We start from the raw sequence: 17,039 nt of genomic DNA, 5'->3' as shown, positions 1-17,039 counted from the left end.
GCTATGGGCTGTTTAGATTCAGCACCTCAGCTGAACCCATATGTTGTGGTATCACACAGAGAAAGAGGCTGTGAGGTAACCAGGGCACAACCCATTTAAATTGTGCCGTAAATTACGCATCGGTAAATTGATGTAATTTACTTGACGACAGAATGGAAGGATGGGCTGCACCAGAAAAAGCAAATAGTGTGTGTATGTGTGCAGGTTGTTTACTTTATTCTGCTTAAACCCACCTTTCCACACTCTGTGTAATTTTTCATCAGCCTTCTGTACTAAATCTGCCAACAAAAATGCCAGCTTTGGATAGTGGTTTGTACTGTGGACAACTTTCCACATAAACCACAAAATATCTTTCAGGCTGTAACAACTTTTGTTTACTACTGAACTGGGTCAGAATTAGATTAGCAAACTTTAACTAGGTCACCCTCTCTTTTGAATCCCTTCACTACTTCACTCTTCTCTATCGTATAAAACATAAGGGTCTTGTCTTCACTTTCAAGTCTTTCAAGACCTATCCCTACCTTACCTATCCTCTCTCATTCAGTATTAAAGGTTAACTCCAACCTCAAATTTGTCCATGATGTTAGCCTCTATCATACACTTGTTAAATTTTCAAACAAGCACCCTCATCCTAGGGACAAGCTCCCAGTAAACATCTGCAAAACCAACTCATTATCCTCCTTCAAACTCTCCTTTGCCATGGAGTCTACAAAAACATTGTCAACAGTCAGCTCTCAGGTGCTGAGACCACAGCCTACCATGCTGACCATAATGTCTCATTGTTTCTTTGTATCCCCCATCTGCCTGTATCAATCTGTGGTCTCTTGTTGTATGCTTAGACTATAAACTCTTTGGGGCAGGGATTATCTTTTTGATCTGTGTTTGTACAGCACCTAGCACAATGGGTACCTGCTCTATGACTGGGGATTCTAGGCACTAAGATAATATATACAATGATAATAATTAATAACCTATTACCAATGACCACGCCTCTCTCTTCTAATTCGATAGTTGATTCTACCCACTAGTCATGCCCCTCTCTTCAATCACCAATTCTGTTCATTCTCCTTCTCATCCAGATTTCTAGACAGTTTGTATAATTTTCCTAATGTTTCCTAATAGACATAACAAGAACCTGTTTGTCTTATTCTTTATAATAGTTAAAATTTAATTTAGAAATGAAATTAGAGCCTAAAACTTTGTAAAAATGCTGTGTTCAGAAAACCATTCTTTCCTTTTTGCCCTCTCTCCTCATTATACTTAGATTTTGCAGACATCTGGATCATTACCTACAATATTATGTATGTAAATGTGAACCAAAGTCTATGCACAACAACATAGGTTAAGGACAGTTTCATCTTAAATCATAAGTTCACTTGTCTTTAGATATTTAAACCAGATACTAGAATGTTAATGTATTTTCCCTTTATTATAGCTTTTAAAAAAGGAATAATGTAATCTGATTATTAATACAACAGTCCAGGGATCAGCAACCTTTGGCACATGGCCTGTCAGGAAAATCTGCTGGAGAGCCGGGACGATTTGTTTACCTGCAGCGTCCGCAGGTTCGGTGGATCGCAGCTCTGCTGGCCATGGTTTGCCGTTCCAGGCCAATGGGGGCTGCAGGAAGCAGCCTGGGCCAAGGAATGTGCTGGCCACTGCTTCCCACAGCCCTCTTTGGTCTGGAACTGTGAACCATGGCCAATGGGAGCTGCGATTCGTCAAACCTGTGGACGCTGCAGGTAAACAAACCGTTCCAGCCCGCCAACGGATTTCCCTGACGGGCCATTTGCCAAAGGTTGCCGATCCCTGCAATAGTCCATCAGGATCTGCTACTATTAAGTTCTATTAAATTTAGGCTTGGATGGATTAGATTTTTATGTGAAAATATCAGTAACATTGATTTCACCATACATACACAAACTGATGAAAAAATTTCCATCTATGATAATCTAAATTTCCAGATAGGCAAAGTAAGAAAAATGTTGCTTGAGAATTTATTAGAGTTCTGATTTAAGGATATTTACACTGTAATTTTGACATTTGATGTTGACAATTCATGTTTTAATGGGTTAACTTTTAACAGTTTAGGTTTAACTTTTTGAATCTCAAAATCCACCATCATAAAACAATTACTGTCAGGTTCCTCTACAATTTCCCACAATTTGAAAATCTAAATTGATTTAAAAAGGCTTAAAATGCATAATTTTGTACAACTGTGAAAATTTAAATAGATACAAATCAAAACATTTAAAAATAAACATCAGTATTATCTGTCAAAATTTAAAAAAATCAAATTCTCCAAACCTAATCGCATTAGTCAGAGCTCAGTTACTTAACAGTTACACTCCTTCCATCATCCATACACATACATGGATAGATAATCTGTGTAATTTGAGTGTTTGTAGCAGTAAAATAATCTTCATTATTTTGCTAACCCTTATACAATTTGTCTTGCTAATGTTCAGGGAATATTCTTTTTTCCCTAGTATACTGATGGCTAACTGTACACTGGGCTAGTCCCAGTAACTATGCATATTAAGATCTTTAAGAAAGAGCAGTATCTGCTTTTTAAGACAGCAATATTTGGCTGATGGATTTTTTTTTATCACCAAGGAATTAGTTTATGATATGGCTAAAAAATTTGCAAACTTCCAACTTTTAAGTCAAACTGCTTTTTATGTGAAGTGAATTACTGCAAAAATGTCTGAAATCTCAACCAAAGCCGTTAAACCACCAGTTGATAAAATAAAGTAAAAATTTGTCAGATTTATTAGTGAGGAGAGCAAATTTGACCTTTAAAAGAATCCTTCCAATTAATTTTAAATATAATATAAAAATAAATTTTATTTAAGAAAAACAGTTAAGGTTGTTGTGTGACATCACCATACTTACCTATCAGATCATTTACAAAATCCAAGCACTTATAAGCAAAAAAAATAATTCAAGGCATATTAAACCATATATGTAACATAATACATTTTTAACGATTCTATACAAAACATAAATAAGTTATTCTTAACAAGTGTAAACAAACACCTTTTTCAGTACAACACAATCTTTATTCTGACCCATGGCATTTTTTGTGTTATTGATTTTTGTATAATTTTAAGGAATACTTTTAAAATTATCAATTATATTTATAAACAGAATATTTTTATAAAACAGTTATAATTACTTGAGATTAACAATGCTGTATATGTTGCTTTATAGGAAAATATAACATTTTTTATTTATAAATTATGGGCCAAATCATCAATTTGTTGCCTAACCAATAATAAAGGGTGGTGCTTTGTTGTGCTGCTCCTGGAAAACCACAGTAAGTCACAATGTTTCTTTTGGTTTTTCTGCTGCTCTGGGAAGGGAATAAACTTATCCAGGTCTCTATACTGATAGTATATTTTCCCTGATGTGTCAACTTAACTACACCATATGGGGAATCAAGGTTCCACCCACCTGGGTGAGGGAAGGGACAGAGTGGTTCTGCAAAGCCTGCTTCCCTTGCATGCAAAAAGCAGAGGTATGTGGCACTAGTGGAAAAGAGTAAAAGGATCCCTTACGACCCCCCTGCTCCCTTCTAGCAGCGAGCAGGATGAGCCATAGTCTGGCTATATGTATATGGACTTGTATCTGAAGCAGATAAATGTCTCATTAATGTGTACATATATAGGGCCAGATTCTACCACCCTTATGTTAAGTAGTATACAGTGCTTTGCAATAAATCCTATTGATTTAAATGGTATTATTCGTGTCAGAAATTAAGAAAGAAGTTCACAATCTGACCCATGTTTATATTTCTTCTTTAGAAAGGTTGTGTATTGAGATTACAGATGAAATAATTGTAGTTATTTTGTGTCAGAGTTAAGACTGTTCTGTTGTGATAAAAAGTGCATTTCTTAATACTAGATCAAAATAATGTGTTTATGTTTACTATGTAGGCAACCTAAGATTAATTATATCTTTAACTTTTCATTTCCTTGCTCTTAAGAGCTTGGGTTTTGTAAATGATGTGATCGGTATCTATACTACTGTGGCTTACCAACTTTAACTGTTCTTTTAAAAACAATTTTAAGAAAATTCTTAGGGCTTCCAAAAATAACTCATATATCTTTCTTTTGTCCACATAAATTAAACTAGTTTTAAAAATGTAAATAAATGACAGATAAGGCATCAGATTATTAAATTACCATGGAGTGAGCTGTACTGCCTTACCTAATAGTGACTACTACTTCTCCATAATATACATAGAAAAAGCAATGAAGGGCATGGGAGAAGAATTATCTTAAAACTTTACTACCCCATGTTCTACATCTTTTAAAAAAACAACAAAAATTCAATTCCATAAGGGCTCCAACCCCCAAAACAGAAGTCAGTGCTTACCCAACCACAAATTCTTCCTGCAACATTTGCAATTTCTGCTCCATTTCCCCCTCTATATTGTTCTTTTAAACTGTCAAAAGCAAACAATGAAATAAAATAACTTAGACTTTTATGTGTATCTTATACAGACATTCACTACATGTGGAATGTTTCAACTTTTCTTTAATTTTATAACTTTTCAATTGGAAATACCCCACGCACACTGAATTGTGGAGTAGCTTGTGGAATATCTCATAGTGAGTATGGCACTGGGATCTGGAGTAACCCCAACTCTGTGACAGCAGCCGTTGGAGTTGATGCAACACTGGGGTTTAGAGGAGCCTTGGCTCTGTTGGGTGGTGGCTCTGAGGTAACTCTAGGGATAGAGCAGCCCCCGCTCCATGGTAGAGATGGTATGTCAGTTGGGTTTGGATCAACTCCAGCTGTGTGGTGGCAGCACAGGCTAGAGAGAAGCACAAACCTGGAGTTTAGAGAAACTCCAGTCCTGTGGTGGCAATAGCTGGAGTGAGTGTGAAATTTGGGCTTGGCGCAGTCCTAGCTCTACAGCACTGAATTGCAAAAGTCCTGACACTAGGGTTCAGAGAAGGGCTGTCAAGCAGTAAAAAATAATTGTGATTAATTGCACGATTAATTGGCTGTTAAACAATAATAGAATACCTTTTATTTAAATATTTTGGATGTCTTCCACATTTTCAAATATATTGATTTCAATTTCAACACAGAATACAAAGTGTACATTGCTCACTTTATTTTTTAAATAAATATTTGCACTGTAAAAATAAAATTCACTTAATATAAGTACTGTAGTGCAATCTCTTTATCATGAAAGTTGAACTTACAAATGTAGAATTATGCACAAACAATAACTGCATTCAAAATTAAACAATGTAAAACTTAGACCCTACAAGTCCACTCAGTCCTACTTCTTCTTCAGCCAATTGCTCAGACAAACAAGTTTGTTTACATGTGCAGGAGGACAATGCTGCCTGCTTCTTGTTTACATTGTCACCTGAAGTTGGAACAGGTGTGGCACTATTGTAGCAAAATATTTACGTGCCAGATGCACAAAAGTTGGAACAGGCATGGCACTATTGTAGCCAGCTTGCAAGATATTTACATGCCAGATGCACTTAAGATTCATATGTTCCTTCATGCTTCAACCACCATTCAGAGGATATGATTCCATGCTGATGATAGGTTCTGCCCACTAATAATTCAAAGCAGTGAAGACCGACACATGTTCATTTTCATTATCTGAGTCAGATTGCCACCAGCAGAAGGTGTTTTCTTTTTGGTAGTTTGGATTCTGTAGTTTCTGTATTGGAGTGTTGATCTTTTAAGACTTCGAAAGCATGCTCCATACCTTGTCCCTCTCAGATTTTGGAAGGCACTTCAGGTTTCTTAAACCCTGAGTTGAGTGCTAGACCTATCTTTAGAATTTCACATTAGTATCTTCTTTGCATTTTGTCAATCTGCCATGAAAGTCGTCTTAAAATGACAACATGCTGGTAAATCATCCGGGACTGCTATAACATGAAATATATAGCAGAATGCAGGTAAATACAGAGCAGAATACATACATTCTCCCTCAGAGAGTTCAGTCACAAATTTAATTAACAGCTATTTTTTAAACCAGCATCATCAGCATGGAAGTATGCCCTCTGGAATTGGTGGCTGAAGCGTGAATGGGTATATGAATGGGTAGCATATCTGGCATGTAAATACCTTGCAATGCTGGCTACAAAAGTGCCATGGAAAACGCCTGTTCTCACTTTCAGGTGAGATCATAAATAAGAAGCGGATAGCATTATTTCCTGAAAATGTGAACAAATTCATTTGTCTTAGCGATTGGCTGAACAAGAAGTAGGACTGAGTGGACTTATAGGCTCTAAAGTTTTACATTGTTTTGTTTTTGATTACAGTTAGTAACCAAAAAAATTCAATTTGTAAGTTGCACTTTCATGATAAAGAGATTTCAGTACAGCATTTGTATAAGGTGAATTGAAAAATATTATTTCTTTTATAATTTTTAAGTGCAAATATTTAATACATTTAAGCTGGTATTCTACTTGTTTAACAGTGTGATTAAAACTGATAAATCATGATTAATTATTTAATCGCAATTAATTTTTTTAGTTAATCGTGTGAGTTAACTGTGATTAATTGACAGCACTAGTTCAGAGCATACCTGGATTCACAGGACACTCAGGCACTTGGAGTGGGTCCAAATCTGAATTCAGAGAAGCCCTGAATTCATGGTGGTGGCAGCAGCATGACAATAGGGTTTGGAATAACCCCATCTTTGTGGAGTCAAGGGACGAGACACAGCAAAAGTAACTCTTGCATGTGGAGTTGACTCAGCACCATGATAAAGGTGGATCAAAGAAGGAGTGAAAACAGGGTGTAGAGGAGGTCCAGTTGGAGTGAATGTGCCACTGGGGTGCAGAGCAGCCAATGTAGAGCATCAATGACTCTGTGGGACCAGGTATCAGTCAGAGTGAGGCTGATATTGGCATGGGGAGGGGGGCAGGCCTAGCTCTGTGGGAACAGGAAAACAGTCAGAGTGAAGCTAGCACTGGCATAGGGGGCAGAGTGAGGCTGACACTGGCATGGTGGCATCCCTGGCTCTGTGGGGGGTGGGATCAATCAGAGTGAGGCTGACATTTGAACAAGGTTGGGAGGGCAGCCCCAGCACTGCAAAGGCAGGGATCAGTCAGAGTGAGGCTGACAGTGGCACGGGGACAGCCTAGGCTCTGTGGGGGCAGGGACCAGTCGGGGTGAGGCTGACACTGGCAGGGGGGGAGGGCAGCCCTGGCTCTTGGGAGCAGACACAAGTCAGGGTAAGACTGGCACTAGTGGGGGGGCAGCGCTGGTTCTGTGGGGCAACGGACCAGTTGGGGTGAGGCTGGGCACTGGCACGGGGGCCGGTACCCGGCTCTTTGGGGGCAGGAACCAGTCGGGGTGTGGCTGGCACGGCAAGGGGGCAGGTACCTGGCTCTGTGGGGGCAGGGACCAATCGGGGTGAGGACGGCACTGGCACGGGAGCTGGTAGCCGGATCTGTGGGGGCAGGGACAAGTCAGGGTGAGGCTGGCACTGGCATGGGGGCTGGTTCCCGGCTCTGTGGGAGCAGGGACCTGTCGGGGTGTCATTGGCACTGGCACGGGGGCCGGTACCCGGCTCTGTGGGGGCAGGGACCTGTCGGGGTGTCATTGGCACTGGCATGGGGGCCAGTACCCGGCTCTGTGGGGGCAGGGACCTGTCGGGGTGTCATTGGCACTGGCACAGGGGCCAGTACCCGGCTCTGTGGGGGCAGAGATTAGTCAGGGTGTCGCTGACACTAGCACGGGGGCATGAACCCAGCCCTGTAGCGGCAGGGATCTGTCAGGGTGAGGCTGGCACTGGCACGGGAGCAGGTACAAAGCTCTGTGGGGGGCAGGGACCTGTCGGGTGTAGGCTGGCACTTGGCACAGGGGTAGGTACCCAGATCTGTTGGGGCAGAGACCTGTCGGGGTGAGGCTGGCATTGGCACAGGGGCAGGTACAAAGCTCTGTGGGGGCAGGGACCTGTTGGGGTGAGGCTGGCACTGGCACAGGGGTAGGTACCCAGATCTGTGGGGGCAGAGACCTGTCGGGGTGAGGCTAACAGTGGCACAGGGGTAGGTACCCCGATCTGTGGGGCAGGAACCAGTCGGGGTGAGGCTGGCACTGGCACAGGGGCCGGTACCCAGCTCTGTGGAGGCAGGGACCAGACGGGGTGAGGCTGGCACTGGCACAGGGGTAGGTACTCAGATCTGTGGGGGCAGAGACCTGTCGGGGTGAGGCTGGCATTGGCACAGGGGCAGGTACAAAGCTTTGTGGGGGCAGAGACCTGTTGGGGTGAGGCTGGCACTGGCACATGGGTAGGTACCCAGATCTGTGGGGGCAGAGACCTGTTGGGGTGAGGCTGACAGTGGCACAGGGGTAGGTACCCCGATCTGTGGGAGCAGGAACCAGTCGGAGTGAGGCTGGCAGTGGCACAGGGGTAGGTACCTGGCTCTGTGGGGGCAGGGACCAGTCGGGGTGTCGCTGACACTGGCATGGGGGCAGGTACCAGACTCTGTGGGAGCAGGGACCAGTCGGGGTGGGGCTGGCGCTGGCACGTAATCCGGTACCTGGGTCTGTGGGGCCAGGGACAAGTCGGGGTGTGGATGGCACTGGCACGGTGGCAGGTACCTGGCTCTGTGGGGACAGGGACATATCGGGTTGTCGGCACTGACATGGGGGTTGGTACCTGGCTCTGTGGGGGCAGGGACCTCTCGGGGTGAGGGCGGCAGTGGCACAGAGGTAGTTACTCGGATCTGTGGGGGCAGGAACCAGTAGGGGTGAGGCTGGCACGGCAAGGGGGCAGGGACCCAGCTCTGTGGGGGCAGGGACCAGTTGGAGTGAGGCTGACACTGGCACGGGGGCAGGGACCAGTCGGGGTGAGGCTGGCAGTGGCACAGGGGTAAGGACCCAGCTCTGTGGGGACAGGGACCTCTCGGGGTGAGGCTGACACTCACACAGGGGCCGGTACCCGGCTCTATAGGGGCAGGGATCAGTCAGGGTGTCGCCGACACTGGCACGGGGGGCTGGTACCCAGCTCTGTGGGGGCAGAGATTAGTCGGGGTGTCGCTGACACTAGCACGGGGGCATGAACCCAGCCCTGTAGCGGCAGGGACCAGTCGGGGTGAGGCTGGCGGTAGCACGGAGACAGGGACCCGGCTCTGTGGGGGCAGGAACCAGTCAGGGTGAGGCTGGCACGGGGGCAGGTACCCAGCTCTGTGGGGGGCAGGAACCAGTCGGGGTGAGGCTGACACTGGCACGGGGGCAGGTACCGGCTCTGTGGGGGCAGGAACCAGTCGGGGTGAGGCTGGCACGGGGGCAGGTACCCAGCTCTGTGGGGGCAGGAACCAGTCGGGGTGAGGCTGACACTGGCACGGGGGCAGGTACCTGGCTCTGTGGGGGCAGGAACCAGTCGGGGTGAGGCTGGCAGGGGGGCAGGGACCCGGCTCTGTGGGGGCAAGAACCAGTCGGGGTGAGGCTGGCACGGGGGCAGGGACCCAGCTCTGTGGGGGCAGGAAACAGTCGGGGTGAGGCTGACACTGGCACGGGGCAGGTACCCAGCTCTGTGGGGGCAGGAACCAGTCGAGGTGAGCCTGGCACTAGGGCAGGGACCCGGCTCTGTGGGGGCAGGTACCAGTCGGGGTGAGGCTGGCACGGGGGTAGGTACCCAGCTCTGTGGGGGCAGGAACCAGTCGGGGTGAGGCTGGCACGGGGGTAGGTACCCAGCTCTGTGGGGGCAGGGACCAGTCGGGGTGAGGCTGGCGGTTAGCACGGAGACAGGGACCCGGCTCTGTGGGGGCAGGAACCAGTCAGGGTGAGGCTGGCACGGGGGCAGGTACCCAGCTCTGTGGGGGCAGGAACCAGTCGGGGTGAGGCTGACACTGGCACGGGGGCAGGTACCCGGCTCTGTGGGGGCAGGAACCAGTCGGGGTGAGGCTGGCACGGGGGCAGGTACCAGCTCTGTGGGGGCAGGAACCAGTCGGGGTGAGGCTGACACTGGCACGGGGGCAGGTACCTGGCTCTGTGGGGGCAGGAACCAGTCGGGGTGAGGCTGGCAGGGGGGCAGGGACCCGGCTCTGTGGGGGCAAGAACCAGTCGGGGGTGAGGCTGGCACGGGGGCAGGGACCCAGCTCTGTGGGGGCAGGAAACAGTCGGGGTGAGGCTGACACTGGCACGGGGGCAGGTACCCAGCTCTGTGGGGGCAGGAACCAGTCGAGGTGAGCCTGGCACTAGGGCAGGGACCCGGCTCTGTGGGGGCAGGGACCAGTCGGGGTGAGGCTGGCACGGGGGTAGGTACCCAGCTCTGTGGGGGCAGGAACCAGTCGGGGTGAGGCTGGCACGGGGGTAGGTACCCAGCTCTGTGGGGGCAGGAACCAGTCAGGGTGAGGCTGGCAGGGGGGCAGGGACCCGGCTCTGTGGGGGCAGGAACCAGGCGGGGTGAGGCTGGCACTGGCACGGGGGCAGGTACCCGGCTCTGTGGGAGCAGGAACCAGTCGGGGTGAGCCTGGCAGGGGGGCAGGGACCCGGCTCTGTGGGAGCAGGAACCAGGCGGGGTGAGGCTGGCACTGGCACGAGGGCAGGTACCCGGCTCTGTGGGGGCAGGAACCAGTCGGGGTGAGGCTGGCACTAGGGCAGGTACCCGGCTCTGCGGGGGCAGGAACCAGTCAGGGTGAGGCTGGCACGGGGGGTAGGTACCCGGCTCTGCGGGGGCAGGGACCAGGCGGGGTGAGGCTGGCAGGGGGGCAGGGACCCGGCTCTGTGGGGGCAGGGACCAGTCGGGGTGAGGCTGGCACTAGGGCAGGTACCCGGCTCTGTGGGGGCAGGGACCAGTCGGGGTGAGGCTGGCACGAGGGCAGGGACCCGGCTCTGTGGGGGCAGGGACCAGGCGGGGTGAGGCTGGCAGGGGGGCAGGGACCCGGCTCTGTGGGGGCAGGGACCAGGCGGGGTGAGGCTGGCACGGGGGGCAGGGACCCGGCTCTGCGGGGGCAGGAACCAGTCGGGGTGAGGCTGGCACTGGCACGGGGCGGGGGTGGGTACCTGGCTCTGTGGCAGTGCCCGCTGCGGGGACGCTCACGCCGGGTAGCTGCTGGCGGTGGAGTCGCCTCCAGACCCCAGTGCTGCTGCTGCTGCGATCAGCCCGCCGCTCTCTCTGCGCCCCAGCGCGGACGGGGCAGTTACCGGCTCGGCTCCTCCGAGCGTGCGTTCGCCGGCCGCAGCGCGGGCCCTGATCCCCGGCACCCGCCACCCAGCCGCGCCGTCCCGCCCCAGCTGCCGCCTTCCCGCACCGCGCGGCGGTTACAGGACGGGCCGGCGGCTTCTCCCGTTACCAGGGGAACGCGAAAGGCCAACGGGAGGAGGCGCGTTGTGGCCGGAGCGGGCTGGGCTGGGCAGGCCCCGGCTGAGGAAAGTTGGTGAGGCGGGACCGGGGAAAGGGTCAGGCTCAGGGTCTGAGACCAGCGGAGTTGCAGCAGGAGGGTCAGAGAGTGAGGGGACGGGGCGGTGTGTCATTGCCCGCCACATTTGTGTGAGGGGATGGGGCAGGCAATGACAGGGGTGGGAGGGGAGGGGAGGGGAGGGGCAGAGTGTGAGGGGATGGGGCAGGCAATGACGGGTGGGAGGGGAGGGGAGGGGAGGGGAGGGGCAGAGTGTGAGGGCATGGGGCAGGCAATGACAGGTGGGAGGGGAGGAGAGGGGGCTGAGTGTGAGGGGATGGGGCAGGCAATGACAGAGGTGGGATGGGCAGCGAATGGGGCAGAGTGTGAGGGGATGGGGCAGGCAATGACAGGGGTGGGAGGGGAGGGGAGGGGCAGAGTGTGAGGGGATGGGGCAGGCAATGACAGGGGTGGGAGGGGAGGGGAGGAGAGGGGCAGAGTGTGAGGGGATGGGGCAGGCAATGACAGGGGTGGGAGGGGAGGGGAGGGGCAGAGTGTGAGGGGATGGGGCAGGCAATGACAGGGGTGGGAGGGGAGGAGGGGGCTGAGTGTGAGGGCATGGGGCAGGCAATGACAGGGGTGGGAGGGGAGGAGAGGGGGCTGAGTGTGAGGGGATGGGGCAGGCAATGACGGGTGGGATGGGCAGCGAATGGGGCAGAGTGTGAGGGGATAGGGCAGGCAATGACGGGTGGGATGGGCAGCGAATGGGGCAGAGTGTGAGGGGATGGGGCAGGCAATGACAGGTGGGAGGGGAGGAGAGGGGGCTGAGTGTGAGGGGATGGGGCAGGCAATGACGGGTGGGTTGGGGAGGGGAGGGGCAGAGTGTGAGGGGATGGGGCAGGCAATGACGAGTGGGTTGGGGAGGGGAGGGGCAGAGTGTGAGGGGATGGGGCAGGCAATGACAGGGGTGGGATGGGCAGCGAATGGGGCAGAGTGTGAGGGGATGGGGCAGGCAATGACGGGTGGGTTGGGGAGGGGAGGGGAGGGGCAGAGTGTGAGGGGATGGGGCAGGCAATGACGGGTGGGTTGGGGAGGGGAGGGGGCAGAGTGTGAGGGGATGGGGCAGGCAATGACAGGGGTGGGATGGGCAGCGAATGGGGCAGAGTGTGAGGGGATGGGGCAGGCAATGACGGGTGGGTTGGGGAGGGGAGGGGCAGAGTGTGAGGGGATGGGGCAGGCAATGACGAGTGGGTTGGGGAGGGGAGGGGCAGAGTGTGAGGGGATGGGGCAGGCAATGACAGAGGTGGGATGGGCAGCAAATGGGGCAGAGTGTGAGGGGATGGGGCAGGCAATGACGGGTGGGTTGGGGAGGGGAGGGGAGGGGAGGGGAGGGGCAGAGTGTGAGGGGATGGGGCAGGCAATGACGGGGTGGGAGGGGAGGAGGGGGCTGAGTTTGAGGGGATGGGGCAGGCAATGACGGGATGGGAGGGGAGGAGGGGGCTGAGTGTGAGGGCATGGGGCAGGCAATGACAGGTGGGAGGGGAGGAGAGGGGGCTGAGTGTGAGGGGATGGGGCAGGCAATGACAGGGGTGGGATGGGCAGCGAATGGGGCAGAGTGTGAGGGGATGGGGCAGGCAATGACAGAGGTGGGATGGGCAGCGAATGGGGCAGAGTGTGAGGGGATGGGGCAGGCAATGACAGAGTTGGGATGGGCAGCGAATGGGGCAGAGTGTGAGGGGATAGGGCAGGCAATGACGGGTGGGATGGGCAGCGAATGGGGCAGAGTGTGAGGGGATGGGGCAGGCAATGACAGGTGGGAGGGGAGGAGAGGGGGCTGAGTGTGAGGGGATGGGGCAGGCAATGACGGGTGGGTTGGGGAGGGGAGGGGCAGAGTGTGAGGGGATGGGGCAGGCAATGACGAGTGGGTTGGGGAGGGGAGGGGCAGAGTGTGAGGGGATGGGGCAGGCAATGACAGGTGGGATGGGCAGCGAATGGGGCAGAGTGTGAGGGGATGGGGCAGGCAATGACGGGTGGGTTGGGGAGGGAGGGGAGGGGCAGAGTGTGAGGGGATGGGGCAGGCAATGACGGGTGGGTTGGGGAGGGGAAGGGCAGAGTGTGAGGGGATGGGGCAGGCAATGACAGGGGTGGGATGGGCAGCGAATGGGGCAGAGTGTGAGGGGATGGGGCAGGCAATGACGGGTGGGTTGGGGAGGGGAGGGGCAGAGTGTGAGGGGATGGGGCAGGCAATGACGAGTGGGTTGGGGAGGGGAGGGGCAGAGTGTGAGGGGATGGGGCAGGCAATGACAGAGGTGGGATGGGCAGCAAATGGGGCAGAGTGTGAGGGGATGGGGCAGGCAATGACGGGTGGGTTGGGGAGGGGAGGGGCAGAGTGTGAGGGGATGGGGCAGGCAATGACGGGGTGGGAGGGGAGGAGGGGGCTGAGTGTGAGGGGATGGGGCAGGCAATGACGGGATGGGAGGGGAGGAGGGGGCTGAGTGTGAGGGCATGGGGCAGGCAATGACAGGTGGGAGGGGAGGAGAGGGGGCTGAGTGTGAGGGGATGGGGCAGGCAATGACAGGGGTGGGATGGGCAGCGAATGGGGCAGAGTGTGAGGGGATGGGGCAGGCAATGACAGAGGTGGGATGGGCAGCGAATGGGGCAGAGTGTGAGGGGATGGGGCAGGCAATGACAGAGTTGGGATGGGCAGCGAATGGGGCAGAGTGTGTTTTGGACAGGTCAGGGCTCCGGCTGGGGGGGTGCAGGCTCTAGGGTGGGGATGGGATGAGGGGTTCAGGAAGCGGTTGTGGTTTGAAGCAGGGGGATAGGGTGCAGGGGGGTGAGGGCTCCATCTAAGGGTGTGGGCTCTGGGGTGGGGTTGAGGATGAGAGGCCCAGGAGGGAGCTCCAAGATGGGGGTGGGGCAGAGGAGCTCAGGGTGTGGGAGGGGGCTCTGGGCTTGAGCAGGGGATGGGTGCGGGAGGGGATGAGGATTCCGTCTGAGGGTGTGGGCTCTGGAGTGGGGCTGGGGATCAGGGCCGGCTCCAGGCACCAGCTGAGCAAGCCAGTGCTCGGGGCGGCAGATTCCAAGGGGCGGCATTCTGTCCAATCCTTTTTTTTTTTTTTTGCGCTTCGCCGCTTCCACCGCCCCTGCAGGTTTTTTTCTTTTTGGTTTGCTGCTTCTGCCGCCCTGTAGGGGGCGGCAGCGTGGAGGAGGGGAGCTGCTGGGAGCAGTGCCAGGTCTGCAGCAAGCCCGCCCGCCGGAGCGGCCCGGAGCCCTCCCAGCAGGCGGCGCGGCAGGAGGGGCTGCATGGCGAGCGCCCCGCTTAAGGAAGCCCTGGCCGCCCCCTTCTCTCTCCAGCCCTGCCCCCGCTAGCTGCGGTGTGCAATCCGCTGCCCGGGGTCTGCAGGGCTGGGAGTCCTGCACCCGTGTGCCCGTCGCCCCGCAGGTATTTGTTTTCTTTTTGGTTTTTTTTGTTTTCCCTTCCCTTTTCTGTTCCGACCGGCCGGCTGGCAGGTTTGTTTCGTGCCCCACAACCCTTCACTGCTCCGTCTGGCAGGTTTGTTTCACGCCCCCCTCCCCTTCGTCGCTCCGACCAGCAGGCAGGTTTCCCAGAATTCCCACCCCTCCCTTTTGCTGCTCCAGCTGGGCGGCAGGTTGGTTTCCCACCCCTCCCTTTTGCTGCTCTGGCCGGTGGGCAGGTTGGTTCCCCCCCTCCTTTGCTGCTCCAACCGGACGGCAGGTTGGTTTCCTGCTCCCCCCACTTGCTGCTCCAGCCAGGCAGCAGGTTGGTTCCTGCCCCCCTTTGCTGTTCCGGCCGCTGCGCAGGTTGTTTTTTTTTGCTTAGGGCGGCAAAAAAGCCAGAGCCGGCCCTGCCGGGGATGAGAGATTTGGGTGCAGGAGGGAGTGCTGGGTTTGGGGGGTCTCAGGGCTAGGGTTGGGGCACGGGCTTACCTTCAGTGGCGCTCAGTCAGTGGCACAGTGAGGGTCTAAGGCAGGCATCCTATGTGTCCTGGCACTGCAGACCGCGCTGCGCCCGGGCAGTGACCAGCAGGTCTGGCTCCTAGGTGGAGGCATGGCAGAAGGCTCTGCGCGCTGCTCTCGCCCACGGGTGTCGCCCTCACAGCTCCCGTTGGCCTCAGTTCCCGGCCAATGGGAGTGCAGAGCTGGTGCTCGGAGAGGGTACAGTGTGTGGAGCCCTGTGGCTCCCCTGCCAAGGAGCTGGACCTGCTGGCCATTTCTAGGGCACAGCGCAGAGTCAGGACAGGTAGGAATTAGCTGGCCTTAGCTCCGCAGCACCACAGACCGAAATTTTAATGGCCCAGTCGGTGTTGCTGACTGGAGCCGCCAAGGTCCCTTTTTGATCGGGTGTTCTGGTAAAAAAAACTGGACACCTGGTTACCCTACCTATCACACTCTGCCCTGTCTCCCAACCCCTGACCTCACTGTCCAAGGCCTACCATGCCCTGCCCCTCACACTCAGTACTGTTCTTTCACCACCTCAACCCTGTCACTGCCTGCCCCAAACTCATACTCAGCCCTCTCCCAAGCCTGTTATTGCCTGCCCCAAACCATGAGGCAAACTGAGGTGACTGTAGGGGGATGCCACTAGGACCCAGAGTGTAGAAAATTGTGTCAGCTGCTGGTGCATATGTATTCTCTCTGCTCTAGATGCGGAGATGGTGGAGTGCTGTGCTGGAGGAAAGAGGGCACAAGAGATGGGCAGGCAGGAGGGCAGGCAGGCGGAGTTGAATTCTTTAACCAGGTGCTAGATTGTGCAATACAGTCAGTTGAAGAACGTTTTATGCAGCTCAAGGAACACAGCAGTATATTTGGGATGTATGATATTCCAGAACTCCTCACTATACCTGAAGAAGAGCTACGCCAGCAATGCAGAGCACTAGAGACAGTGATGACACATGATGACATGCGTGATATTGATGCAAGTGATTTAGGTGATGAACTGAAAGCTCTTTCAAGATACATTTCAGCAGGATCAACTCCAAAGGCTGTTCTAGAATATATATGCACAAATAAGATGACCACCCTCTTTTCAAATGCTTATGTTGCTCTGTGCATACTTCTAACACTTTCTGTAGCAGTGACCAGTTAATGAAAACACATCTACACTCCACAATGACACAAGAGAAGCTGGTCAACCTTGCAACCGTCTCAATAGAGCATGAGCTGGCCCAGCCTGTAGACCATCAGAAAGCAACCAAGAAGGCATGGAAGCACCACTTTAATTATTCAAACATAAAAAATGTTTACTATTCAGACAAGAAAAGTTACATTTGCTGTTCAGGCATTTGAAAGTTAAGTGTTACTTAAAATTTTTGAATAAGGCATTTTAAGTTGTTAGTTCTCCTTTATTGAGGTAGGTAGCAGAGCAGTACCATGAGAGGAGTATAACAGGAAAAAGGCAGAATTGAGACCTTTCAAAGTTTTGGCCTAAGCAAAGGGGCATGGTGGCATCATTTGAGCTCCCTACCTCAGGTGCCAAAATGTTGTGGGCCGGCCCTGACAAACCCTCACACTCTGCTCCCTCCCTTCCCATCCCAACCCTGTTATTGCCTGCCTGAACCCCCACAGTCAGCCCCCTCCCGTTCCCATACCAAGCCTGTCATTCCCTGCCCCGTCCCCTCACACTCTGTCCCCTCCCTTGCCCATCCCAACCCTGTCATTGCCTGCCCCATCCTCTCAAACTCA

At 53.2% G+C, this 17,039-nt stretch overlaps 1 protein-coding gene across 1 annotated transcript in view; it reads right to left on the bottom strand.

Moving 5' to 3' along the window:
• Positions 1-11,080, bottom strand: part of DEUP1 (deuterosome assembly protein 1) — an 84,303-nt gene extending 73,223 nt beyond the window's left edge. The window contains 2 exon segments of the mRNA XM_030559318.1: positions 4,381-4,450; positions 10,999-11,080. The gene's annotated coding sequence lies outside the window, so the exon portion shown is untranslated.
• Positions 11,081-17,039: the final 5,959 nt, after the last annotated feature.

Source organism: Gopherus evgoodei, chromosome 1 (assembly GCF_007399415.2).
Source record: "Gopherus evgoodei ecotype Sinaloan lineage chromosome 1, rGopEvg1_v1.p, whole genome shotgun sequence".
Lineage (NCBI taxonomy): Eukaryota > Metazoa > Chordata > Testudines > Testudinidae > Gopherus > Gopherus evgoodei.
This window is presented reverse-complemented; position numbering and strand designations above follow the sequence as displayed.